Genomic DNA, 26,896 nt, shown 5'->3' with positions numbered 1-26,896 from the left:
CCCAGGGCCTCATGTATATGAGGCAAGCTCTCTTGCCACTAGGCCATATCCCCAGCCACCTGCTACATTCTTAGAGCTGCCAGATGTCACTGACATTCCTGGGCATGGGTATCATTCTTGTCTTTGCCTCCCTCATCAGCTGGCCTTCTTCCTGATATGTTTTCTCGAGTATACCAGTCATTGGATAAGGACCCATTGTATTCCACCCAGTAATAACATCGGACTCATTTTTTCGTCTTAAGTAATTACATCCAGATAGCCATAGATTGAGGTGTATGTTGGAGTGGAGGGTGGGGGTGAGATTCTATTCATCTCAGAAAACAAGCCAACAATTTGATAAAATTGACCAGGAATTTTTTTTATAACATAATAAACAGAAGGAGCCATAGAAGGACATTTGCTAAAATAGAGTATGAAGCATTAAATTACAAAGTGAAATATAAAATCTGTTCATACTAAACTAGGAAAATTGCAGAGGTATGTCAGTATGGTTCCTTAGTACTATATAACAGATCTGCCTGATGTAACTAAATTGAAAACTAAGCAATAAAAATATTGGAAAATATGAAAGGCTATCTTAATTTTATATAGTGGTAGGATTATATTCCTAGAAAAGTTCCATAGTATTCTGTTTCATAGTATTACTTGTAATAAATATGGAAGCTGGCTGGCTGTAAATAAATACATAAAAATTAAAGTTTTCTTTATGCTCTCAATAATCAGTTACAATGAAATAAAAAAAACAAAAAATATCTAAAAGTCATTCACAATGGAAGAAACATAAAATACCAACAAGATTTTCATACTGATTCGTTATCAGAGCAACCATACTTAAAGTAACTTTTTCTCAGACTGGCAAGGGTCCAAGGCATTGATACTTTCTAGTATTTTACAGAGTGTAGGAAAATCTGCATATATTTCCTGATACACTTTCTGAAGTGCAGTGTGGCAATATTAACTGGAAAGGTCTAATAGTATTCTACTTTCTGGTATAGGCAAACTACTCCTGGAATGTACCAATAATTGCAAATGTGATAACTGTAGAGATGTATGATTGATATTTGTTTTCGCTTCATTTACAGTGTTTAAAAAACTGTAAATAGCTGTATTCATAAACAATTGAATAGTTGACCAAAGCCACTTACAATTTTATTATGAGTACACATTATGAAATTTTAAAAGTTACTATGAAAATTTATGTATGATAAGGATATTTAGTTGATGTATAAGGTAGAATCAACTTGGTATACAGTATGATATAATTTATGGTACATTTATGTATTAAGATAGAGAAATTAATAATATACATCCCAGCATGCTAGCAGTAGCTTGCTTGTTCTTTCTTCCTTCTTTCCTTTCTTCCTTTCTCTTTTTTCCTTCCTTCCTTCCTTCCTTCCTTCCTTCCTTCCTTCCTTCTTCCCTTCCTTCCTTCTTTCCCTCCTTCCTTCCTTCCTTTCTTCTTCCCTTCCTTCCTTCCTTCCTTCCTTCCTTCCTTCCTTCCTTCCTTCCTTCCTTCCTTCCTTCCTTCCTTCCCTTCCTTCCTTCCTTTTTGTGCTTTTTCAGGGACTTGTATTCAGGACCTCTGAGATTTTGTTAATTGGATATAAGAATCTCATGGACTTTCCTATTCTGGCTAGCGTTGAACTGTGACCCTCAGATCTCAGCTTCCTGAGTGGCTAGGATTACAGGTGCGTGTCGCTGGTGCTGGGCAGATTATCACTTATATTTTAGCTTAAAAAAACTTTTTGAAATGGGCATAGTGAACTTTTATCAAGAAAATACTATGCTCCCTGGTGGTCTAGTGGTTAGGATTCGGCGCTCTCATCACCGCGGCCCGGGTTCGATTCCCGGTCAGGGAAGCTTCTCTTTCTTCCTTTCCCACTGGGGCTGGGGATATAGCCTAGTGGCAAGAGTGCCTGCCTCGGATACACGAGGCCCTAGGTTCGATTCCCCAGCACCACATATACAGAAAACGGCCAGAAGCGGTGCTGTGGCTCAAGTGGCAGAGTGCTAGCCTTGAGCGGGAAGAAGCCAGGGACAGTGCTCAGGCCCTGAGTCCAAGGCCCAGGACTGGCCAAAAAAAAAAAAAAAATACTTAGATTTTTTACAAAGTTGTAATTTCAATTAAAAAATTAGTAATGTCACCAAAATTTAAGAATAGCAGGAATAATAAAAACAATGTGAAAATTTACTGTCTTTACAAAGAAAAGCCCACTTATTACTATTTAAATAGTTTCACAGTACAGCATACTGCATCAGCTCATAATCAGAGCCTTAGAGCCTACTGGAAAGTTTGTTTTGAGTCTATTTTTACTTAAATATCTGACCTTTTCGAATTAGCTCTCCTGCCACAGGTAGTTTAACAAAGGATTCTTCACTAACTTTAACTTTATCTTATTTGTTTGAGGATGAGGTTTGCAATTTTTCTCCTGGGAGTAAATTCCTTCCTGTATCTTGTTCCTAAGCACTTATCTCAGAAGCAGCACAATGTTCTGATAGAAGGCAAATGTCATGACTGAAGGCAGAGGACAAGGGCCTGATTGATATTCCTAAAATGCCTTGTGTTCCAGAAGCCAAATCTGCATTCTTTTGAACAGTGCAGAATGTCAGTACAAATGCTCTATCTATGCTGAACCTGAAGAAGAAAATATAAATAAATAAAACCTGAAAAGCTACACTCCACTTCTTTATTTAGAGTTTGCACTGAGAACAGCAAGCTCTATGTTAAAGGTCATCCCATTTCAACTACCAGATGGATGGGGGGAAAAGACTCTGGCTTTTACAAATAATTGAATTGAATTCTTCTTGTCATTTCTACGAGCAATTCAGGATTTTTTAAAACACATTGATCCATAATTATCTTTCAGAGTGGTTAGTATTGTAGGCAGATATATAATTCTTCACATACATAGTGGAATAAGACAGCATCTATTTTACTACTTGATTATCTTTCCCTTTCCTGTGCAAATAAGTGCACATTATAAAAGACAAATGATCACTTTAAGAAAAAGAAACAAATTAATTTTTGTCACATTTCTCTTTGACTAGGAAGTCCTTTCTTAGACATGGCTGTGTATATAAAGATCAGCGCCTTTGCCTTCCTGTATGCAAATTTCTATTTGAGTCAATGTAACATATTTATGTTTGTGGTACTTGGACACAAGAATCATGGGGGAGGGGATCACAAACTATAAAACACCTATTTATCCTATTAATAGAACATAAAACTGAGAATGACCGAGACTTTAAGAATATATTGTGTCACTGCTTTTATTTCCTGTTTGTCTTGTTTTAAGCATTTGTAATATAATTGTGCTTTCTGATTGTGTTAAGGATGCCAAGTAAAATTCAGAGAAGCAATGAATTCTGAGAAACAATGAATAGTATCTTTTTTGTTGCAGAATATTTCAGGTGATACATTTGGCACCTTAGAATAGAACATGCTATTGAAGTAGAGTTGTAAATGTAATTTAAGAAGGAAAACCATAACACACACACACACACACACACACACACACACAGAGCTCATTTCAAATGAACACCTGTTTATCCAGGTTGAAGCACAGAAAATTTGCAGCTCCCTCAGCTGTTCCTGAAAAGCCATGTTGATATCACTGGCTCTGATTATATTAAAGGGGTTCTCTATCCTCTGAAATAATTATTTCCCTTCATTTATTGATGCTTTATCATCAGTTTAGGTACTTGCAATCATGACAAGTTTTGCACTATTTTGATTTTGTGCAAATGAAATTCCACTCTAAGCATCTTTAAAAGGAAACTGTTCATAATTTAATCCCATTAAGGGACATATACTAGTGATGTTTCTCCACTAAATTCTGAAATAGTATTGTTAAGCTTTAACAAGCGTAAGGTTTTAGGGTAGGAAAGACTAAAAGGTAATTATTTAAAAGAAACATCTTTGATGATCCACTCATGTTAATGGTACCATAAAAATTTGCATTTTTGATACTCTCACCCTCAAAATTTGTTTTCCTATTTATTGTTGATTTATTGTTGAACTGGGACCAATGCAGTGATATTTTCATCAAGTTTCAGTTCTAGGATATCAAAGGAGGAAATCACATTTCAACCTAAGGTCACCATGTACAGCAATAAATGGATAAAGAGCCTTTTGATTTATTATTTATGTAGATAACAATACTGAGAATGTCTAAGGAACATTCCCTTTTAAGTTGTAAATTTTATCTGGTGACATTTTAAAAATGTCTTCCAGGCCCCAGCCCTCTAATCTGTGGACTTTCTTTCCTTTTGTTAACAGCACTGCATTTTGCTCCCCTCCTCTCTCCTTTACCAACTAATTGTTGAGGATGGCATATTTTTCAAGTGCTTTGAAGAGTCACCATCAAGAACAAGAACAATAAAAAGCTATTTAAATCCAGATTTCTGGATGTTCTAGGAAATAGGTAATTTCAAATAGCAAGCACTTGAACCCAGGAATGATTTATTATTCATTTGGCTGCAATGAATATTCATGGATTTGCAATGTTAAATTAAAATGACTGAGATTTTTATTTACCCTAAAGAAGTATGGGAAGTTGTGCCCTTAAAGCTTAAATTTACTCAAACTCACTTTTCAAGGTGTACTTGAAAGTTCTTTTTTATTTAGATGATTCTTTCAGAATGACCTGGTTTAATCATCTAGATAATGCATACAAAATGTTTGATGTTTTTGTAAAACTCTACTGATATATTTTATGTGAGGGCACATTAATTTACAACTAAGGGTTTTTCCCCTCCCTCCCTCCCTCCCTCCCTCTCTCCCTCCCTCCCTCCCTCCCTCCCTCCCTCCCTCCCACCCTCCCTTCCTTCTTTCCTTCCTTGGAGCAGGAGCCTTTAAATAAATAAAAAAAAAAACCCTCAAATATGTAACATAGCTAGAGTTACTTTGTTTCGATGGAGAGCAGGGTTAGTTAGGCCCTCTGCTCCTAGTCTACATTCTTCCATGTGGTCACACAATCACTACAGAGCCCTTGGTTTTCCATGATCACAGTTTTAAAAATTATTCAGGTAGAACTGAGTAGTTTATCAAATACATTATGTTCCAGAGACTGTTCTAAACACTCAGCAAATAGTAACTCATTTCATTATCAAAGTAACCTTTATAATGGTTATCACTGCCATTTTACAGATAAGGGATCTTTATATGAATTACCAGAGCTGATACTCTCAAGGCAGCCAGTAAAGTAACCTTATTTTTCCAACCTACAGATGCAGGAAATGAGCCATATAATGTTTCTGTAAGGTGAAATGTCACCGCGTGAGCCCTGGCTGTTGGACTTCAAAGTCATATGCATAGTGACTTTTTTTTAATAGGTTTCTGTGAAAGTGGAAGCAATTTGAATACTACTAAAGATTTACGACAATTTTCAAGGCTAAAAATGTGGCTCAAATACTACAGTATTCAAAGTGTGAGGCCCTCAGTTCAAACCCCAGTAACACAGAAAAGAATGATGGCTTTTCATTTTCTTTCACATCTGGTTCAAACATGAATAGTGCCAAGAAAAGTGAGCATATGCTCAGGAGCAAGAACACAATTCTGCTGGGCAAGATAATGTCTAGGGACAGCTGTAAATTCAGCATCATCGTGCTTCTTACCAGTGTCTCGGTGATAGCCACCCCTCTAGTGCACCTCACTGCAGCTGGCTCAACTTCATTATTACTGTAGCTCTACTAAACAGTGTTAGCAAATAATTATACTTATTTCACGGAACTAATGTTTTCCCCCTGGGTCCATCTACAGTTTGAACCACTCTAGCTAGGAGTAAAAAGTCCTTTTTCAGTTTGATGGTTGAATGGTAGAAATATTGCATTGTGTTGCAGACTTTTTCTTTTCAGTGCTGGTCTAGTGAAACATCTGCTTCTAGAATAGTTAAGTGCAGTGTATAAACATGGCACTGTTTCTACAGAAGGCCCAGCCAGAAGCCTGACAGTGTAAGATTTAGTTCTGATGGGTGCATGAATTTGTGCTGTTAATTAAACCAATATTGTGCTTTGGACCTTAGTAGTCTAGAATATTTTTTTGAGATCAATTGAAAAATACTAGGTACAATGTGGCCTTCAGTATTTGTGAAGCAGAAGGCTTGCCATCGTTCATACCTTGTTCTTTCACAATGAAGTTCTTAGGCTTAAAATATCTTTGCAGCTTAGTGTTTGTCCACTATGCTAGCATCTTGAGTTAGATCTTGTGTAAACATAGTGGTTTTCTGAGGTTAGTGAGTAGAGAAATGACGGCCTGATTCTGTCAGAATATATGGAATGCTTACTCTTACTTGTTCACATGTGTAGGGACAATATTTAAAACTCTTATCCTTTACTCCTTACTGAAGGAAAAATTATTATTATACAAAATTAAAATACATGGTTCATGTTTCTATGAATGATACATACACACACACTCACACACTTTGGAAAGTTTTCCCACTTTATAAAGGTATGACTTCGTGTGTTGTATTCACTTGTAAGTGAGTAAGTCAGGAGGAACAGCATTTCGCTGAAGAAAGGACTGAAGAATGCACGAAATTAAATTGATAGCTGGCCAGTAACCTCTATTATATCTGCTCCAATTTTCTATAATAACACTCAGGAAAATGTGTATGAAAAAGGCACTGCCTCTAAAGATTAGTTTTTATAATCAATTAGCAGATGACTGTAGAGAGTTCTAATAAAAAGAAGTTTGGTGGAAACATAATGAAAGATTTCAGCTAATGATACTTTTGTGTTGTTACTGGCTGGAGGTAAAATCTTTAGCCACAATTTTACTTGGTAACCTTCTCTGATTCAGAATCAAGCAGACAGTAGTCAGAAAGGTGAGCAAGTCCTATTAATTGTAAGTACATTTTTTGATGCATAAGAATGAATGGAGACTTTTTCTCTACATTCATGTGAAGAATGTAAATAATAGTCGCTCATGAATTCCTTTACTATGGATTCTATGGTAGTTGCCAGATTTTGTAACTCAAAACTGCACAGATGTTATTTTTGTAGCTCTGGGGGTCAGAAATCTGAAACAAATATCACTGGGCTAAGTATTGCCTGAGCTAGATTCCTTTCTGAAGTTTCTAGGAGAGACTTGCCTTTTCCACTTCTTAGAAGCAACATAAATTCCTTGACTTGTAGCTTCTTTCAAACCCAACTTTCACCCTCAAAGATGGCTAGTGGTCAGTGAAGTCTTTCTCATCACTTTAATTCTTCTATTTTGATATTGAACAAGTTAGTGATCATCTCATTATAAGGTCAGTTGATTGGCAACCTTATTTATATTTTCTACCTCAATTCTCATTTACCCCTTAATGTAACATAGTCATAGATGGTAGGAATTAAGATGGAGACATCTTTGGAAGGCCATGACTCCCTACTAAATAGGGATGCAGTGTTTGGAGGTTGTCTGTCAGTATCAATCATAGTTAAAGCACCATACCTATTCTGGAAGGGATCCTGAGAACTCTTGTTTTTCTAATACGATTGGACATAGATCTAAACAGTGGTACTAGAAGATTCTGCTAGTCAAGGAAGTTCCACATGATAGAAAACCTGCTAGAGTCTTTGAATTGACATATGAACTAATCGTCCAACTATGGAGAAGTCAAATGACACCAAGACAATATTTTTTCTAACTTTCTTGGGAAATGCTGGCTCTTTCATGCTAGACTACAATTTTTCAAAATCAAGATGGACTAAAGGCAGGAAACAGTTTCTTAGAGATCTAGAGTGGAAGTTTCTAAGATTATTTTCTGTACAAAAAATAAGACAAAATATTGTACAAGTTTGGCATCCTCAGTAGCATCAGGAAACAGAAAAGGAAATGAGAGATTAAATTTAGATGTCAAAGAACAGAATTATTGATAGAAAAAGGATGTGAGTTTTTCAAGCAAACATAGTAAACAAACAAATTCAATAACAGTGAAATCCACCAGAAGGCTGAGAAAAATTATCAGCATTGAAAATAGTGCTGGGGCTGGGGATATGGCCTAGTGGCAAGAGTGCTTGCCTCCTATATATGAGGCCCTGGGTTCGATTCCCCAGCACCACATATACAGAAAACGGCCAGAAGTGGTGCTGTGGCTCAAGTGGCAGAGTGCTAGCCTTGAGCAAAGAGAAGCCAGGGACAGTGCTCAGGCCCTGAGTCCAAGGCCCAGGACTGGCCAAAAAAAAAAAAAAAAAGAAAAAGAAAATAGTGCTAATGGAGGAGAATTGTTACAGTCAAATAAAATGAAGAACACAAGTACAAAAAATAGTAAGATAATGAACAACAAAATGCTCACATGTGGAAGATGAAAAGCATGGATTTAACATATACACAATGGAATTTTATGCCTCTATCAGAAAGAATGACATTGCCCCATTTGTAAGGAAATGGAAGGACTTGGAAAAAATTATACTAAGTGAAATGAGCCAGACCCAAAGAAACATGGACTCTATGGTCTCCCTTATTGGGAATAATTAGTCCAGGTTTAGGCAAGTCATAGCAGAGCATCACAAGGCCCAATAGCTATACCCTTATGATCACATAAGATGATGCTAAGTGAAATGAACTCCATTTTATGGAAATGATTGTTATATCACAGTTGTAACTACTTTCAACATCCCATGTGTATCTGTAGTTTATACTGTTGATGATGTTCTTGTATCACGTTCTTGGATTGTATCTACACTATCTCTGTAATCTTATCTGAGTATATTGGAAACCATGTATACTGGTATTAGAATTAGGAAATTGAGAGGTAATACCAAAATTGAGAGACAAAGGGTAAATTAAGAGAAACAACAACAAAAGCAATACTTGCAAAACTGTATGGTGTAAGCGAACTGAACACTTCCGGGGGGGAAGGGGGAGGGTGGAGGGGGGTATGAGGGACAAGGTAACAAACAGTACAAGAAATGTATCCAATGCCTAACGTATGAAACTGTAATCTCTCTGTACATCAGTTTTATAATAAAAACTTAAAAAAAAAGAAAAGCATGGATTTAAACACCTTGAAGAATTGTAGAATTTTTGAAGAGGAAAACAATTAGAACACAAGAAGTTGTTAAGGATTATGAAAAACTCTTCTGACCTTGGTACTCAGGGAGCTGATATCCAAGAATGACAAAGACAGTTCAAAGACAGCTTAAGAAGGAATGTGCTTGAGTCTCTTTGGCTCCCATTAACCACCCCCAAAAATCCAGAAGTAGAGCTATGGTTCAAGTGATAGAATGCCAGTGTTGGGTTAAAAAAAGAGAAAGAGCCTAGAACCTAAGTTCAAACTCGAGTACCTAGATAGAAAGAAAGAAAGAAAGAAAGAAAGAAAGAAAGAAAGAAAGAAAGAAAGAAAGAAAGAAAGAAAGGAAGGAAGGAAGGAAGGAAGGAAGGAAGGTAGGCCAAAAAATTTTAAATCCAAAGACCAGAAAATGAAAGAGCTTTCATCCCCAAGGCAACAGCCGTGCCAAGTGTTTCCCACCATTTCAACTTCTTTAGAATTTGAACAACTTCTTCAAATTTTTTCCTTCAGTAACTAAGATAAAGTTGAACACATTCTTTTGCACATCAGTAAGAAAATAATTTACATTCCAAAGAAGTAACAATAAGGAGTAACAATCAGGTATGTTTGAAAATAACATACTATATGAGTTAAAATAGTGTAGTTTACAAAGGGGTCTCAATTCAACATTTCACTTAGAAACATCAAGTTATAGGTGCAATGAGTCTTGATCTATGTCACTCTCTCATAGATTTTTTTTAACACACATAACTTTTAAGGAGTAGTATCCCAAGTAACTTGGGGGGAATCAAAGTTACGAAGTCTGTATGGGGAAGTAAATGATAGTAATAGATGGGTCATTAATGATAAAACTAATTAAAATAAAATGAAACTAAAACATTTGTAAGTGTGAATTTTCACAGGATTCCAAAGCCCAGGTCGTATTTCTACAGGGTTCAGAAATAAAATTGTGACCAAGTCTCATTTTTCAAGGGATAAATTGAAAGATTCTAAGCATGTGAAAGTTTAAAATTTATTCATTTTAATAAATAGTAATATTCTTTTTTTTAATATACCAGGCACTGCTATTCAAATTGAAGTAGGATATGTAACTTCTAAATCAATAGAAAGAGAAAAAAAGTGCAACCCCAAGTAAAGTGCCAAATATTTGAAGTAAAGTAAAACAGTGAAGCATAAGCTACGTAAAGCCTAAAATAAGATTATACAGGTACAGCCAAACATATCATTTATGCCAATACAAATAAGTAGTGTAAACTCCTCTTGTGGAAGAAAAAGCAGATAATTTCACTAAATAGCCTGTGTAAATATTGATGTTTATTAAGAGGATATTAAATACCTGCAAAAAGTCATTGTTTTAGAAACACTATCCAACAATTATGTCTTATAACTGCCATATTGTGCTACTTAAATTTGAGAAATGTACTTAGCCTATCTGGGTTTGAATTTCCTTATACATAAATCAGGAATGATAGCCTGCTTACATACATCTCACACTGTGTGAAGAAGAAATATGAATGTGAGAGATTATAGGGAAGCTGAATCTCATTGTTAAGATATTTATTGAACCAGTTCATTTAAATTCTCTCCATTGACTTTCCATTTCCTCTTAAAAGCAAAATTTACCATAGATTACTAAGAAAATATGCACTTAGTAAATGAATGAAGAGAAGAAGGAGAAAAATGCAGAGAAGAATACTATATATATATATATATATATATATATATATATATATACTACAAATTTAGGAAGAGTGAGGGAAGGGGTTGGGAGGGGAGGGATGGGTGAGAATGTTGAAAGGGGTGGCATTATCAAGATATTCTGCATTCATAAGCTGCTTTGTTAAATGGAAGCTCATGTGCAACTACTTAAAGAAAATAATCAAAATTAAAAACCCCACAAAAGTTTATTAGGATTCTTACACTTGATCTTAGCCAAAAGGCTGAGAAATGATTTATTATGATTTTTTTTAAAGATAGACAAGAACTATCAGGTAAAAGAAAATGAAGCAAAAAGTATTTTTGACAATACTTCCACAAGATGAAGGCCATGAAAGTGTTACATGTGCTCAAGAAATTTGTTTTATATAATATACTTTAAAATGAAAATATGCCCATTCTGAATTTCTGTTCACATAAGGACCTCAAATACATGAAACAGAGAATGTTAGAAATACAAACAAAACTGATAAAAGTAGAACTATTATGTGAGATTTTAATTCACTTTCATTGATCTTTCTTGGGTCAACTATACACAGAATACACAGAATATTTTAATAATCTAATAAAGATGGTTTAATAAATATTTATTGAATTTTGTTCTCTAGAAATAATACACATTCATTTTAAGTAGACATGAAATACTTAGAAAAATTGATGTATAATTCTATGAACAAACTGTATTAAATTAAGAAACATGCAGTGTTACTAGCTATATGATCTGTCTACAGTCAAATAAAACTGGAAAGTAATTTAAAAAGTTTAAATGGAAAGTTCAGCATCTTGGAAAGTAATAATGACAACAAAAACAATACCAAGCAAAAACCGTACCTTAAGAACTTTAAATTCAAACTGGAAAGGATTATAAGCTGCTAGGATAAAAGAACACCATATATCCATATTTTAAATGACCAAAGCTATATTGCAGAAAATTAATACCCTAGCATCTATCACTAGTAAAAATGAATAGCAAAATCAATCTGTAGAAGCTAAAATCATGTGTTAAATATAAACTAGCAACCAATAAATAATACCCATTCAATAAGCTAGAAACAGAAAGAACTTATCTCACATGTGGCAAAATAATTGCCGTGACCTTCTATACTGTTCATGTTAATGTTGGAAACGCTGTCCTCATTGTCACAAATGAATGAGTATGGTTGGTATTACTGTAAATACTCTATTCATAGGGGTCATTACATCACATGATCCCAGAAAATAAAACTATGTAATAAAAATAAAGAAGTGGTAAAAATACTAGAAAAAGATAAACCAATACTACTTACACTGTGATTAATCTCCCCCAAATATCAGAGAAACTGAACTAAACTGGTAGAGTCCAGTAGATACCACGAAAAATACCAATATACCTCTCATTAAGGGGCTACAAACACAGCATTTACAAATAAACTAAAAGAGACTGAGAACTTTACTTAGGTTCAGGTGGCTTAATCTTACCTATACAGGAGGCTGAGCTCTGAGGATTATGGCTGTAAGTCAGTCAAGGCAAGATAAGCAGTCAAGGCAAGATAGTGATGATGTGACAAAGTGAGCAAAATATTTGCATAATTTGAGAAAACAGGAAGAAAGAACTAGCAAGGTGTGTGTGTGTGTGTGTGTGTGTGTGTGTGTGTGTGTGTCTGTGTGTATGCCAGCAAAGGCCAAAGTTTTCCAAATAGGGAAAACAAACTATAGGAGTTTTAAGATATTTTAGGTAAAACAATTCAGCTTAGCAAACCAAAGAAAGAACTAAGAAATCCACATCTAGCCTACTGGTAAAATCCAAAGCTAAAGCTAAAAGCCTCTGTCGTTTAGTGAGGTTAGAGACATTCTACACCAGAGAACAAATGTGAATGTTATTCTACATTCTCAAATAAAAACTATTCAAATCAGAAGACAATATACTGTTTTTGTAAGTACAAAAAAGAAAAAACTGTCAGTCTAGACTTCTATATCCAGCAAATATAGACTTCATTAGTGAACATAAAGTTAAGATTGTTTTGATATAAAACCTAACAAAATCCATTGCTAATTGGATCTATAGAAAATAATGAATAATAGAAATGATAAATAAGTGGGCGTGTGTGTGTGTGTGTATGTGTGTGTGTGTGTGTGTGTGTGTTTTAAACCCTGGGACTTGATCTCAGGGCCTTGTACTCTTGCCTGGCTTCTTTACTCAAGGCTGGTGCTCTACCACTGGAGCTACCTCCCACTTCCGTGGTTTTTTTTGGTGGTTTAATATAAATATAAATAAATTATAAATAGGAATCTCACAAACTTTTTGGCCCAGATTGGCTTTGAATCTCAGCCTCCTGACAGGTTAGAATTACAGGTATGATACACCAACATCCTGGGAAAGGGGTTAAGTAATCAATAACACAGCCTAAATTTTTACTCAGAAATCTAACCGAGCTTTAAAATATAGGAAACAAGGTCTGACTTGTTTTACTTTTCCAAGATTATATAATGAACAAAGTTTAACATATTGAAAAGGTATAAGAATTTTTACAATGAATGGCTTGTAAATCAACCTCTTGGTGTTTAACATTAAATATTATTATATTTTATATTCCTTTCTTTCCATCAAGTCATCAGATGTAGTGATTCTGGAACTGTACTCTGCAAAGCTCCAGAGATGTATGTATGTTTGTTTGTATGGATGGATGGATGGATGGATGGATGGATGGATGGATGGATAGATAAGACAGTTTTAGAGGAGAGATGCTCTGATAATAATACTTCCCATTGATCTAAGGATTTGTGCTTTTCTGTAGTGTTTTCTTTTATATATTTGGCTTGAGTTTACATTTCTTGGTCTTTGGATAAAGAAGAAGGTTAAAGCTTTAGTTAGGACAATGTGAGATAAACCTACTCTTTAGGACTGCCTTCAGAGTCCAGAAACTGACCACAGACATAGTCCTTGAAGACACTGACAGCGTGTACCTAATTTGGGTTGCTTTGGGCAGGGTGGGCCCATCCTTCATTTTAACTTCCATCACCCTAATTCCCACATGATACTCTGTGTCTTTTTCGATAAGTCAAAGTGGGCAAAGTTTTTATTCTGAATGTAATACTACATGTTTTGGGCCCTCTTGTGCAAATATGCTACAATTTGGACATGTGTCTCCTGATTCTTAGGTGGGATAACTACCAACTAGTAATAGGTGGGTTTGCTTCCAACATCCCTGAAGACCATTTATTAATTAGAACAAATCTACAAATTCCTCTACTTAATCTAACTTTCACTGTCTGACATGTCTCATCTTGGAAATATCAATTTGGGGACATTGTCTGCTAAATTAAACATATAAAATTTAAAGTCAACACTGGAATCTGAGGGGTTAGACCCAATTTGTTCTAACTAATGGGATTTATTTTTATTATGACACTGTGTCTTGAAAATGGGAAGCCCTTCATAGTTCATGTTTGTTGAAGTTCCATTTCCTCTGGCCACATTCTCCAGCATGATCTTGTATGTGCCGTGTAACAAGTAATAGAAAGTCCTATACAAAGAACATTCTCAGAAGACTTAATGAGCTTAAGCAATTTCCTTCCCTAATGGCCACAGTGGATGTGGGACCTCACTATACAGGAGAGAGCTGGTGTTGGGAATTAAAGAGGTTTGTCTAAAGATGACTCTCTAATTTTTTGAGAAAAGTACCCTGTTTGTCCTATTCTTGTCATACAACACCAAGCAGCATGTATCTAGGCTGAGTTTCTACTCTGAAATGTTATTTTTTATTTATCAAAATTGCATTCGAGCTGGAGAAATTACAGTCTCCCTCACACCATATGCTAAAATTAATTCCAGATGGATTAAAGCAATAAATAAATGTATAAAATCAATCATTAGACACCCAGAATAGCAATGAGTATTTACCCCAACTAAAATGAGAGAGGACTTTGTAAAGTTAAACACAAAGAGAAAAGGCAAAAAAGAAGTAAATTTGACTCCATTAAATATGGAAACTTTGTATCAGAAAATTATACATGGGAATGACCAAGTGAAATAAACATGATAGACAAATAGCCTTACGGACCCTTAAGGACCAATACAGTTAAAAACATATGATTCCAACAGGTAAACGGAAGTGCAAGCACCTGTTCTTTTCCAGCATAAAGTTGTCATTTCCAACCCTTAATTGCTCTATGGCAGAACTTAATTGTCTAGGACCTCTTCCTGCTTGATATTCCATAACATCAAGTTCTGAGCCCTAGCAGTCACTGGGTTTTATATTCTATAGTGTGCTTTGTCTTGAGGCCCTTTTCTATGCTTGCTGGCAACTTTTGATAATATTTCAGTGAAGTCTAAGGAAGTTAAGTTTCTTCCAGTTTCTGTTCTATGCCATTTTTTATTAGGTATCAGTGTTTTGTGCTCATCTTCTGTTCCCTTGCTTGACTCCCTAAGCTTTTCTGAATAACTGAATGTTGGAAGAGAGAAGGGAGGGGAGAGGGAGAGTGAGCGAGTATGTGTGTGTAGGTTTCGTGTGTTCAAAGGCATGAGCAAGGGCAATGACACTAAGAAGTGCTGGTGGGGACATATTCCCTGGCATTACCATATTTTCTGATCTACTAGAAGCAGAAAATTGATTGTGATGACCTGAGTGGAATAATGACTGAGTGACTACAAGTTCCAAGTAAATTACACTTAGTAAGATTCTTACTGTTCCTCCCATGTCTTTTTGCTGGAGTGAATACTTCCAATAATGATTGTATTCTGCCATCAACCCTTGTCTTAACAGGTAGGTCTTATTCCTCTGTGGAGGCCCAGAGAAAAGGCAAACAAACATTCACTCATTCATGAGAGCTACTCAGGGTGAGCACACTATTTTCTGGCACAGTAAAATAAAGAAGGATGAATTTTCACAATGCTTAAAATGGTATCATTGGTAGATGGACATGTAAGTACAATAGGTAAAACATAGTTAAGAGATTTAACAGGAATGCAAATATGCAATTAAAATATACCAACCATTGACCTCTGGCCCAGAAAAATATAAATGGATAGGCCAATTTTATTCTACTCCTTCCTTCTATAGCTTTAAACTCTGTTAATTGTGCAGGAGATAAGCAAAAGAGATCTTGGCAAGGTGATAAGAAGCAGTGGAGCTGGGTTGAGATCCTGGACTTGGAAGAACGGCACAGGAGGAGTCTACAGTTCCACAACCCAAAAGAAGGTCACCAGACTGAGGGTTTCCTAGTTCCTAACTTAGCCAAAGGAAGTCAGGAAGTCCAGGAAGCTGGTCTTTGTCCCCTGCTTGAATGGGTGTCCCTTTCACAATATCAGACAAGTCCAATACAACCAGCAAAAGGACTTAATTAGAAGTTGCATACAAAATAATTGGCACAGTCAAATATTCTACTTCTTCATGAGGTCTAGATTCTCTTTTGCACAAAGAAAAGATGTGGCAGGCAAGTAGAAAGTAGAAAAGGTAAGAGAGACTTAACAATAGAAGTCTGTGGGAAAGCTCTGGGGTCCTGTGGGCATTCGATGTTTTCTCCAGAGACATTGAAGCCCGCAGAAAGAATCACAGTGTCACCCATTCTAGGAAGCATCTATTCTCACAGGCCTGAACCTTTCCAGAACAAAGATAATGAGAGAAGCTGGAGGACCTCACCATAGTCTTCTCCCACAAGGAATCCAGGAAAAAGAAAGCAATGAATGAGTAATGGAGAAATGGAAAAGAAACCATATATTAAACTGGTAAAATGAAATGGTAACCCTAGTAGTGTAAGTGGTAGACTCTAGTTGTGGCAAACAACAGGTTCCTGAAGATGAAGAACATTGCCCTGATAGTTTCTTGCCTGGGACCCCACCAGCCAAAAAGGGGGTCAAGATTTTCCTCAAGCTAGACTATTCGTACAAACAGAAGGCTTTTCCTCAAAGCAACAGAAGCTTGGGGTTTACAAAATAGGAACACAAGGTACCCAAGACAACCAATTTATTTTTTGGCATTGATTTTTTCCTAACCCACATCAGTGTTTCCTAAGTTGGTGGTCTAGGCCTGACAGTTCTTTGTTGTGGGAAGTTAACACCCTGCAGAACTTTTAGCGACATTTATTATCAGTGATGCTTCCCAATAAACTGAATTAGTAGAGAATCTCTTCTCCTCTTTCCTACTTTCTCTAGGAACTTTAGCTGAGAACTGGCACTTTCTCTTTCTCTCTCAGACCCACAAGAACTGAGTGGCATTATTCATGAACCACATATGTACAATTTCCACTGATTGAGTGAATGTGAACACATAACAGAAAGAAATTCTTTGCCTTCACGGTGGCTCTAAGTTTGTGTTGGCTTTTTTCTAAAATGCTATTTCACGTATTTACTTACTTTTATTGCTGTGTTTGTTTTTTTTCCTGATGGGCAAAAGAAATTTCTTCTTTGAGAAGAATGGTTATGAGTACGTTCCATAGGACACACTCAGATCAATCTCTTTCAATCCCCGTGGAAGAAAAAAATACTTGAAAAGGAAGGGAATTAATGGATTATTTTTTGTAAATGTGAAAAATCTCTTAGAAGGGCAATTTTCTCTTGACTGACAGGAAAAAAAAAAAACCAGCAGCCTCAATTATGTTGCCTTGTAAAATCTGAAATAATGTAGTTTGTGTTGGAAACCTTTCTAATTGCCTTTGTGAAAAAGCTTCTAAAGGATCATAAACCATGTCCATTAGAGAAACTCAGAAGCACTGGGTTAGTTGTGCTTAGAAGAAATTGGTTTGTGATCCTGGGCCAATGGGACTTGTAGAAAACTCCCTTCAGAATTTCTACTTCACAAATGTCTTGGAGGCTGGAGATATAGTAGCTCAAGTAGTAGAGCACCAGCATATCAAATAAGAGTCCCTGAATTCAATCCCCAATACAGATATATTTATTTCCTTTTCTCTGCTCTTCCCTTAGAGACAGGGGAGGGCAGTAAGTTTGGATGGGGAGTTCTGTGGGGCCTGGGTTCATTTGGCTATGCATGTGACCACACTTACTGTTGGCTTATGGTAACAGGTAAAATTTTCTTGGTGTGGGAGCAAGAACAGACCAGCACCCAGTATTCCATTATTTCCAAAGCATCTAAAGTTTGTGGTTTGAATTGAAAAGAAAAACAAAATGACTTGCATTTTTTTAAAGGAAGGAAACACTGTGCTGCTTTCTGATAAATGTAATTCCAGGATAGAAATTTTGGGTGAACAGAGAACCCCCGAATGCCTTTTGAGTTTTAAAAAGAAAAAAGAGAGTTCAGAGGTCCAGCTTTTGTGCTCTGCTTGAATTTCAGATGAGATAAACTCAGCAGCTCTGCTTTTGCAGAGCAAAAGCTTACATGGCTCCTTGAGAAAAGCAATTTATTTTAGATTATAGTACACTGGCTATCGTTTAAACTGCCAGGGATTGTAATTGAACTCAGAACCAACCTTCTTTTTGAACACAAGTAGTAACACATTTACTCAGGCTGTTCTAAGTAGTATGGAAGCTTGGCTTGCAAGACAGATGGGAGGAGTGACACAAACATGGAGTCACTGCTGTCTCATCAACTTCCCAGGAACTAGTCCACTTAAAAATGCATCCTGGGAAATGTACCCACTTGTGTATTCTAAATTACACTTGTTGATCATTGTGGGAATGTTAGTATAAAAAAGCGAGGGGGCTGCAATCCAGGGGAAATGAGAGAATATGCACTTACAACTAGGGGAAATTTTGCTTGATTTTCATCTTTGTTTAGGGTCATGATTAGGCTTGGGGACAGAATTGGTGATAGTAGGAAGAATCCAGGATAGAAAAAAGAGTCCCTCCTGATACTAACGAATCTTATTTACCCTCCTGCTTACCCTTAATGACCGAATGTCATCCTGTCATTAAATCCTAATGAAACCTTAATTGTTCTGTTGGGGAAAACTGATGTGTCTCATTTCCGTACACTGTACTTGCTCTTTCCTTGTTATAAATAAATCCAGTTATACTGCATCCACTGTTCTTCCAGAGTTGTCCAGAGGATTAGCAGATAGCATTTCACCCTGGCTCAATGATTTATTTTTGTTTTTAGTCCAAGAGATTGTGGCAATGCACCTGCTCTTCTTAGAATTTTCTCATTTTTTTCTTTTGAAAGCAAATACCAAGTAATGTATCCGATGCCTAACGTATGAAACTGTAACCTCTCTGTACATCAGTTTGATAATAAAAATTTGAAAAAAAAAGAAAGCAAATACCAGGAGAGCTTTAAAAAACCAAATACTTTGTCTTTAATGTTCTTCCTCTTCCATTTTACATTTTTATTCAGTTGTGACTATGTTTTCCATTGTTCAGTTTAATTTACATTTTCTCTGACACCAGAGTAGTCGATGCCATTTTTCTCCCAGTGTTGAAAATACTAGCAGTATTTATGCAATTAGGACATTGCCAGGATATTTAGTTGCGGTCCCATGTGGCCTTTGTGAGTCTAGTGTCACAACTCTTGTGATTCTCAGGAGGCTGTTTCTAGAGTCAGCATCAGATGAATTGTCTCCTTTTAAATCGTTTTGTCATATGCTTTCCATCATTTAGATTGTGTGATAGCGTGTTCAAATCTTCTTTTAAAGTTATTTTTGCTTTTCCTGGAATTTCTGATTTCTTGCACATGCCTCGATTTCTTCAGCATTTTCTAAGCTTATATATACTCCTTGTTCTTCGTTCTCTCTGTTGCTTTTAAGTCTGATTTTTTGGCCTCATTTGCCCCAGTTGCTTTCTAGACCTGTAGGAGCACATGGTCATCCTGAGCTTGGCCCATAGTCCTCCAGGGTTGAATTCATGGTTTGCAGGATCTAACAGGCTTGGGTTTTCCCCTTATTTCTTTTTCTTAGTCGGCTGGTAACTTTCTAAGAAAGGTTGGATGAGGAGTAAGCTTTCTGACTACTTGAAAGTTTGGGACTTTTTCTCTTGTTCTCTGTACAAAGTTGATATTTTCATGATAAACTTCTATATTGCAAATTATTATTTTTTCTTTTTTTAAGTATCCCTTCACCTCTATTAAGTATTCTGCTACTCAGATCCTCCTTCCCCCGACCCCCCTTTTGGAGATACCTTCCTTTTGTCTCTGTAGAAGATTAAGAGTTTCTTAACTCTCACACTTTTAAGAAGTTTATTCTTGATACTGAATAGATTCCTATACTTTAAAGATTCGTATCTCCCTATAATTCCGAGAAATATTCTACTATAATAGCGCTCATAATTTCTTCCTCTCCAGTTTCTCTTTCACTCATTTTGAAAATAAATTTACTCATTTTTAAAAGTCTGGATTTCCTTTGGCTCCTATTTACCCTCAGATGTTTGTGCACCTAGTCTACAGTGGACTTCTCCAACCACAATCATTTTTCTGCTAAGTTTTGTCAGCATACTTTATTTATACAAAATAATAACTTTGATTATGACATTTCCATACATGTAGATAATGTATTTGTGTCATATTCACTCTCCACTGCTCTCTCTTGTCCCTCTTCCTTCTCCTCCTGGTTTCTTCTTCTTCTCCAATACTCCCCCTCCTACTTTCATGTCTTTTAAAAAAAATGTGGATTCCACATGTGAGAGAAAAATATATGAGTCTGGACTGTTTCACTTAACAAAATAATCCATTGCATTTCCATTCTTGCAAATCATTTGATATTATTCTTTTTATGACTGAGTAAAATTCCACTGGGTATGTATACCACATTCCCTTTATTGATTCACCATTTGATAGACACTTGAGACTGATTCCATACCTTTGCTATTGTGAATAGCTGCTATAAATATAGATGTATATGAATTTCTATTTTATTCTGATTTATATTCCTTCAGATATATAACCAGAGATGATATACCTGAATGTGGTAATTTTATTTTTAATTTTTTGAGGAATCTCCATATTGACTGCTACAGTGGCTGCACTAATTACATTCCATCCAATTGTGCATAGAATTTTTTTTTTGCTCTTCTTTGCTAGCACTCGTTTGTTTTGTTGATAATAGTCATTCTGAATAGAGTGACATGGAATATCAATGTAGGTATGATGAGCATTTCCCTGATGCCATCAAACTTTCTATTGGGCTTTTATTTAAGCAATGATGTAATTGTCAAGACATCTTTTTAATATGCTTATTTGTCTAGGTCTTATAAATAGCAGCTGAAGACTCTGTTTACGCTATATTTAGGGAACTGTAGCATCCTGACATGCCCAGAAAAGGTTTTCACATTCTCGACAGTCCCTCCAGCCACTTTCTTATTGTCTTGAAGCTAGTGTTGGCACTCAGCCAGTCTGCATGGGGAGCCAGAAAAAGGGAAGTCCAAGTTCTGTGTGCTGTTCTATAATTGGTTTCCTTCCTTTTAGCACCACTCTCCTCTTTCACCCGGTACTGTGCCTATTCTTCCTGAGGCCCTACTCATTCTCAGATAGGCAGGGCTGCTTTTCTTTCCATTTACTAGAATTTGTAAATCAAGAAATTTTTATTAAACTATTTATCGTATAATGGCTTATTCCCATTCCTTTTTGTGAGTATAGGTTTTCATTTTATTTTCCTTTTTACTGGTACTGAGGTTTGACTCTGGGCCTTGTGCCTGCCAGTCAAGCATTTGACTGCTGACTTATACCACCAGACCTAGAAGACACTTTAAAACAATTAAAAATTGGGTATTGTTTTACCTCCAGCACTACTTTTTCTGTTAAGGATATTTTTTGTAATTTGGGGCATTTTATGGTCCCATGTGAATTTTTGGACTGTTTTCTCTATCTCATTGAAAAAATGATGTTGGTGAGAATGTGAACATGTTCAACTACTCTGGAAAGCCATATAGAAGTTCCTCAAAAAACTAAACATAGAGCTACCCTATGATCTAGCAATTCCTCTCTTAGGCATTTATTGGAAAGATTCCATACTAAGATACAGAAAAGCCACCAGTGCTACCACATTCATTACAGGATTATTCACTAAGGAATGAAATCAACCCAGATGCCCCTCAAAGGATGAATGGGTCAAGAAAATGTGATACATGTGTGTATGTATATAAGGAAAGTGTATTCATCCATCAGAAAGAATGATATTGTTATCATTTGTAAAGAAATGGAAAACCTGGGGAAAATTACATTAAGAGAAGTAAGTCAAGCCCAGAGAGACAAAGAATATATATATGCCCTGATATGTGGAAGATAGATTTAGCATATAAACTTGTAAATAAATACATTGGGTGGTATGCAAGTGTAACCAAACTGAAAAATGATAGATTCAAGGGAGAATCAAATAGTGTAATTCCTTAGAGAGACAAAGTCAAAGTTCAACAAAACAAACACCTGGAAAGGAAACTTGAAAGAGGTGGCGTGGGTTCAAGGGGATAGCAGTAGAATGAAGAGGAGAACAGGGGAGAATGCAATCAAGAATTCAATATATATCCTACAAAATCAAGAAGAGCTAGGGAAGGGGTGAACAGAAGGAAATGAGAAAGTTGACACTGATCCAAAATCAATGTATTCATAAACTTCTTTGTTAAATGGCAATTCCTTTGTACAACTACTTAAAGATAATAAAAAGAAAATAGATGAAAAGTTTATGAATTCTTTATGTCAAAGCAATATCATGTAGCTCTACACTTTTATTTTCAGCAGTTTGTTCAGCAAACTGGAAACAGTAGACATAGAGACTTGCAAGAACATATCATTAATTCAATGGAGTGCATTCAAAATACACCTGGGGACAAATTGTGTTCTGTTATTTTCTGTACACACCTTACCTGAGATCATATCTGTTCTTGTTTTCTGAAGCTTTAGTGAATTCAGTAACACTGGTATTTTTTTAAAATATGTTTTTCCTTTATTTTTTTAAGGAAGTATGATTGCATACTTTCAATCAAATCACTACCCTTTACTCTGCCACTAAGCCACATTCCCAGCCCTCTCAATACCTTTATTTATTGTTGTTGGTTGTGGGGCTTGAACTCAAGGCTTGGACACTGTCCCTGAGCCTCTTTGTACTCAAGGCTAGCCCTGTACCACTTGAACCACACACCACTTCCAAATTTTTATTACTTTTTGTTTTTATGGTACTAAGGTATTGAACCCAGGGCCTCATGAATGCTAGATAAGCACTCTACCACTAAGCCACATTCTCATGTAGGAACTGAATACAAGAAACTAATCCAAAATCAAATTCCAGACTTATTTCTTAAAATGTTCATTATAGCATTATCAATGACAGAAAAAAAAACCCTAAGTGACATACATAAAGAAGAAAAATAAAAGAAAGTTGGCATGACCAGACTATGAGATCTTATTCATACTTTTTTCAAATTTACCAATGTTTTCATTATTTTTATTTTACTTGTGCAGTACTGGGACTCCACTTAGGACCTAAGCATGCTAAGCAAGCATTGTATTACTGTGCTACAAATAGTTTTTGGTGATCTGACATAATAAACTGATAACATGCCTAAGTCTAATTAGGTCATAAGCTCAAAATGATGTATGCACGAAGATCTCGTTCATTCTAAAAATGGAAAAAATAATTAAAAGTAACTACATTAACATTTTGCAATACCTCTCTGATTAGTTAAGTAGTATAAAATATTTTTCTGTATTTTAACACCTCATTTAATTTTTAAGATACCTAATAGTGTATATGTTTGAGTTTTATAGAAAAATCACTTTACATTTTGTATTTCTGAAAGTAAATAATTTTAAAATGTCAACAGATGACCTATATGGCTTTTTCCCCCTGAAATTTTTACCTTTCCTCTCACAGAATCAAGTGGACTATATTGCAGTATATGGTGTGTTTTCTATTACTGAAAGCATCCCTCTGATGTATCTGAAAAAGCCAGTGGCATATTATGTGAGACTTGCTGCTTTTTCTTTTCTTTCTCTATCTCACAACATATGTCTAAGTCTTATTTATGTCAGCATTAGTCAAAGATATACTCAGATTCTTTAGAAAAGGGAAAGTACGATTGTATCTTTGAATGGAATTAGAGCAAAGTGCTCAACAGTGGCTATGGGCCAAAAGAAAAACTTAAGGTTTTTGGTCTGGCTGGCTTTCATGATGACTGGTCCTCCTCCTCCTCCTCCTCCTCCTCCTCCTCCTCCTCCTCCTCCTCCTCCTCCTCCTCCCCCTCCTCCTCCTCCTCCTCCTCCTCCTCCTCCTCCTCCTCCCCCTCCTCCTCCCCCTCCCCCTCCTCCTCCCCCTCCTCCTCCTCCTCCCCCTCCTCCCCCTCCTCCCCCTCTGTTTTCCCTCCTCATTAAAATACACCAGTTAGTGAAATATGGGGCACAGAAACCATTACCACACAGGTGCTTTAGACAGAAAGAGCTTTGTGCCTGTGGATAGCTTCCACTTTTTCTAAAAGACAATTATTACTTCCTGTCCTATTCTTTTTCTTTGTTATGTTACTGGGGCTTTGCCTTTTCTCTCAGCTTTTTCCACTCACAGCTGGCACTCCAGAACAGAAGTCACATCTCCAGTTTCAGCTGTTTGCTGTTAAACTGGCCATGAGAGTAGTGGATTTGTCTACTCTGGCTGGCTTCAAACTTTGATCCTCAGATTTCAGCCTCCTGAAGTAGTTAGTATTGTAGGTGTTAATCACTGGTGCCTGCCTTCTTGTTATTTTTTCTTACTGCAAAAAAAAATACAAACAGAAGGTGCCCTATTTTTTTCAAATTATTAAATACCCACCCATTTGAGAAAATTAAAATAAAAAATCCAACAAAGCAGAAAAAAATCATAAAAATTGTCACTTACCAAACTAAGAGTAAGCTTGGTTAACAGGGAGGGAGAGGTTCTTCCAGACTTTCTTTTTTTTTTTTTTTTTTGCCAGTCCTGGGCCTTGGACTCAGGGCCTGAGCACTGTCCCTGGCTTCTTCCTGCTCAAGGCTAGCACTCTGCCACTTGAGCCACAGCGCCGCTTCTGGCCGTTTTCTGTATATGTGGTGCTGGGGAATCGAACCTAGGGCCTCGTGTATCCGAGGCAGGCACTCTTGCCACTAGGCTATATCCCCAGCCCCTTCCAGACTTTCTTTACCTCCCTTCTCTAAATGCTCCAAATTGAAACATTCAATAATAATGTTTTTGTTTTATCTTGTGTTTTGTCACACATAAAGTATTATTTTATATTTCTTAAATCATCCTCTTTTTGTCAGGGGGGTTCCATTACTGGGGTTTGGACTAAGCGTCTAGGCATTGCCCCTTAGCTGCTTTTGCTCAAGGCTCACACTCTTATCATTTGATTCACAGTTCCATTTCTGATATTTTAGTGGTTAGAGGTAAGAGTCTCATATACTTTCCTGGTTGAATTGGCTTTGAACCATGATGCTCAGATTTTAGCCTCCTGAGTAGCTAGCAATACAGGCATGAGTCCCTGGCATCAGGTAAAACCATCCTCGTTGATGAACTTCTAGCCTGTTTCCAATTTTGGTTCTTAAAAATACTACTACATTTGTTTCCCAGTCAGAGAACTAAAAAAAAATGCTACAATAAAAAACTTTTGTGTATATCTTTGCACTTTTCTTTATTTTTTAAAGGAGAATTTTAAAATATAGTTTGAGTGTCCAAAATGTACTTGTAAACTGAATGTGAATGGCTACCTACTGTAATCCCAGCTACTGTGGAGGTGTGCGTAGGGGGCCTGCAATCAAATTATTAAATACCTGGACAACAATGTGTGCTAAACCTTACTTGAAAAATAAAATTAAAGCAGAGAGAACTGGGTTCATGGCTTATGTGGTAGGGTATGCTTATTAAGTGAGGCCCTTATTTCAAATTTCACTGTTTTCGTTTCATCCCATTTTCTGTGTATGTGCATATTTATATTCACATTTTATATGAAATGAAAAAAACTGCCTTCTGTAAAGGTTCTACCAAGTGTCCTTCTGACACTGGGGCAAGCCTTTATTCCTGTGAGTGCCAGCATCTTACTCATGAACCCTCCCAGGTTTCTAGTTGAAGCCAAGGTCAGCATCCTGAAACAGAGCAGGATGTCTCTGGCTTAATGTAGGTGTGGTCTCATTCTGGAAGGCTTGGCTGGGGTAAGTTGTCAAACTGCATTCAGACTCTTCTCATTTAGCATTTCATATCACTTGGAGGGGGAGTTTTGCTGGACAGGCAAAGCACTTTGGCTTTCCTCCTCTGATACTTCACCACATAACAGGCATTCAGGTCTGGCTGCCTATTTCACATTAAGTGTCCCCATTCTGAGTTACCTGGCACGCACGTAGCTGGGTGTTTTGAGCAGCATTCAATATTGTATGTTGGTTTGTTTTGCTCTGGGCTGTTATCTTCCCCAAGCGCTCCACCTCCCATTACCACCTCCAGACTTTCCACCTGGTACACTAGACCTGGGCTATAAAATACCATGCACAATTGTTCTTAAGCCCAGAAAATTGATTTTCCTGAGTTGACGCTGGCATCATGAGTTGTTAACCCTGTTAGAAAAATACAAGTTGGATTTATGATTCCCTTATGCAGGTAATTTGGCCCTAATTTTAAATTCTGATCCAATTGATTTACACTATATTGCATTATAACATAACAAAAGCACAATTGGGGCCAGGTGATGTATGAATTTGAGCTTCCAATTATGCAATAAATTATTTTCGGTTCTTTAATAAATGATGCCTAGGTTGCTATCAACCTGTCCTGGTTCGCTCTCCCTTGTTCTCACACCCATCTGCTATCAGCTCTTCTCTGATCCTCTCCTAATTTCTTCCTCTTTCTTTCGTAATCTTGAAAAACACAGGAATGCCTTGCTGTAGAAATCCAAACCCTCCATATTGTGACATCATACAGGAAATTTCATGGCCCATGTATTCCTGCAAACTCTGGTTAACATTTCATCTCAAGCCACAGTTTATTTCTGCTGGGTCACTGTTCCTGTGTTGTATATAAAATTTTCTGTAAAATCACCAGGTGCATGAAATTCTTTCTTGGTGTATTACAGTTCATCCAGGAGATTCCTTTGGCTTATTGGTATTCCCTTTCCTTTTGCTTTTGTTTGTTTTTGCTGGTTCTGGGGTTTAAACTCTGGCACTGAGTGTTGTCCCTGAGCTTTTTTGCTCAAGGCTAGCCCTCTATCACTTGAACCATAATTTCACTTCCAGCTTCTTTGGTAACTAATTAGCCATAAGAGTCTCATGTTTTTTTTTTTGTTGTTGTTGTTGTTTTTTCTGCACAGCATGACTTTAAACTGTGATCCTGAGATCTGAGTT

General features: G+C 36.5%; 1 protein-coding gene, 1 non-coding gene and 1 pseudogene across 4 annotated transcripts in view; 2 read left to right on the top strand and 1 right to left on the bottom strand.

The window, feature by feature from the left end:
• Positions 1 to 26,896, top strand: part of Fhit (fragile histidine triad diadenosine triphosphatase) — a 1,290,154-nt gene that overhangs the window by 473,894 nt on the left and 789,364 nt on the right. The window lies entirely within an intron of this gene.
• On the top strand, positions 1,788 to 1,859 carry Trnae-cuc. The gene has a single exon. It is a non-coding gene; the product is annotated as a tRNA-Glu (tRNA).
• LOC125358908 lies at positions 10,795 to 10,951 on the bottom strand (annotated as a pseudogene).

Source organism: Perognathus longimembris, chromosome 10 (genome assembly GCF_023159225.1).
Source record: "Perognathus longimembris pacificus isolate PPM17 chromosome 10, ASM2315922v1, whole genome shotgun sequence".
NCBI classification, from domain to species: domain Eukaryota; kingdom Metazoa; phylum Chordata; class Mammalia; order Rodentia; family Heteromyidae; genus Perognathus; species Perognathus longimembris.
Note: the sequence above shows the minus strand (reverse complement) of the source record. Positions and strands in the feature narration are given on the sequence as shown.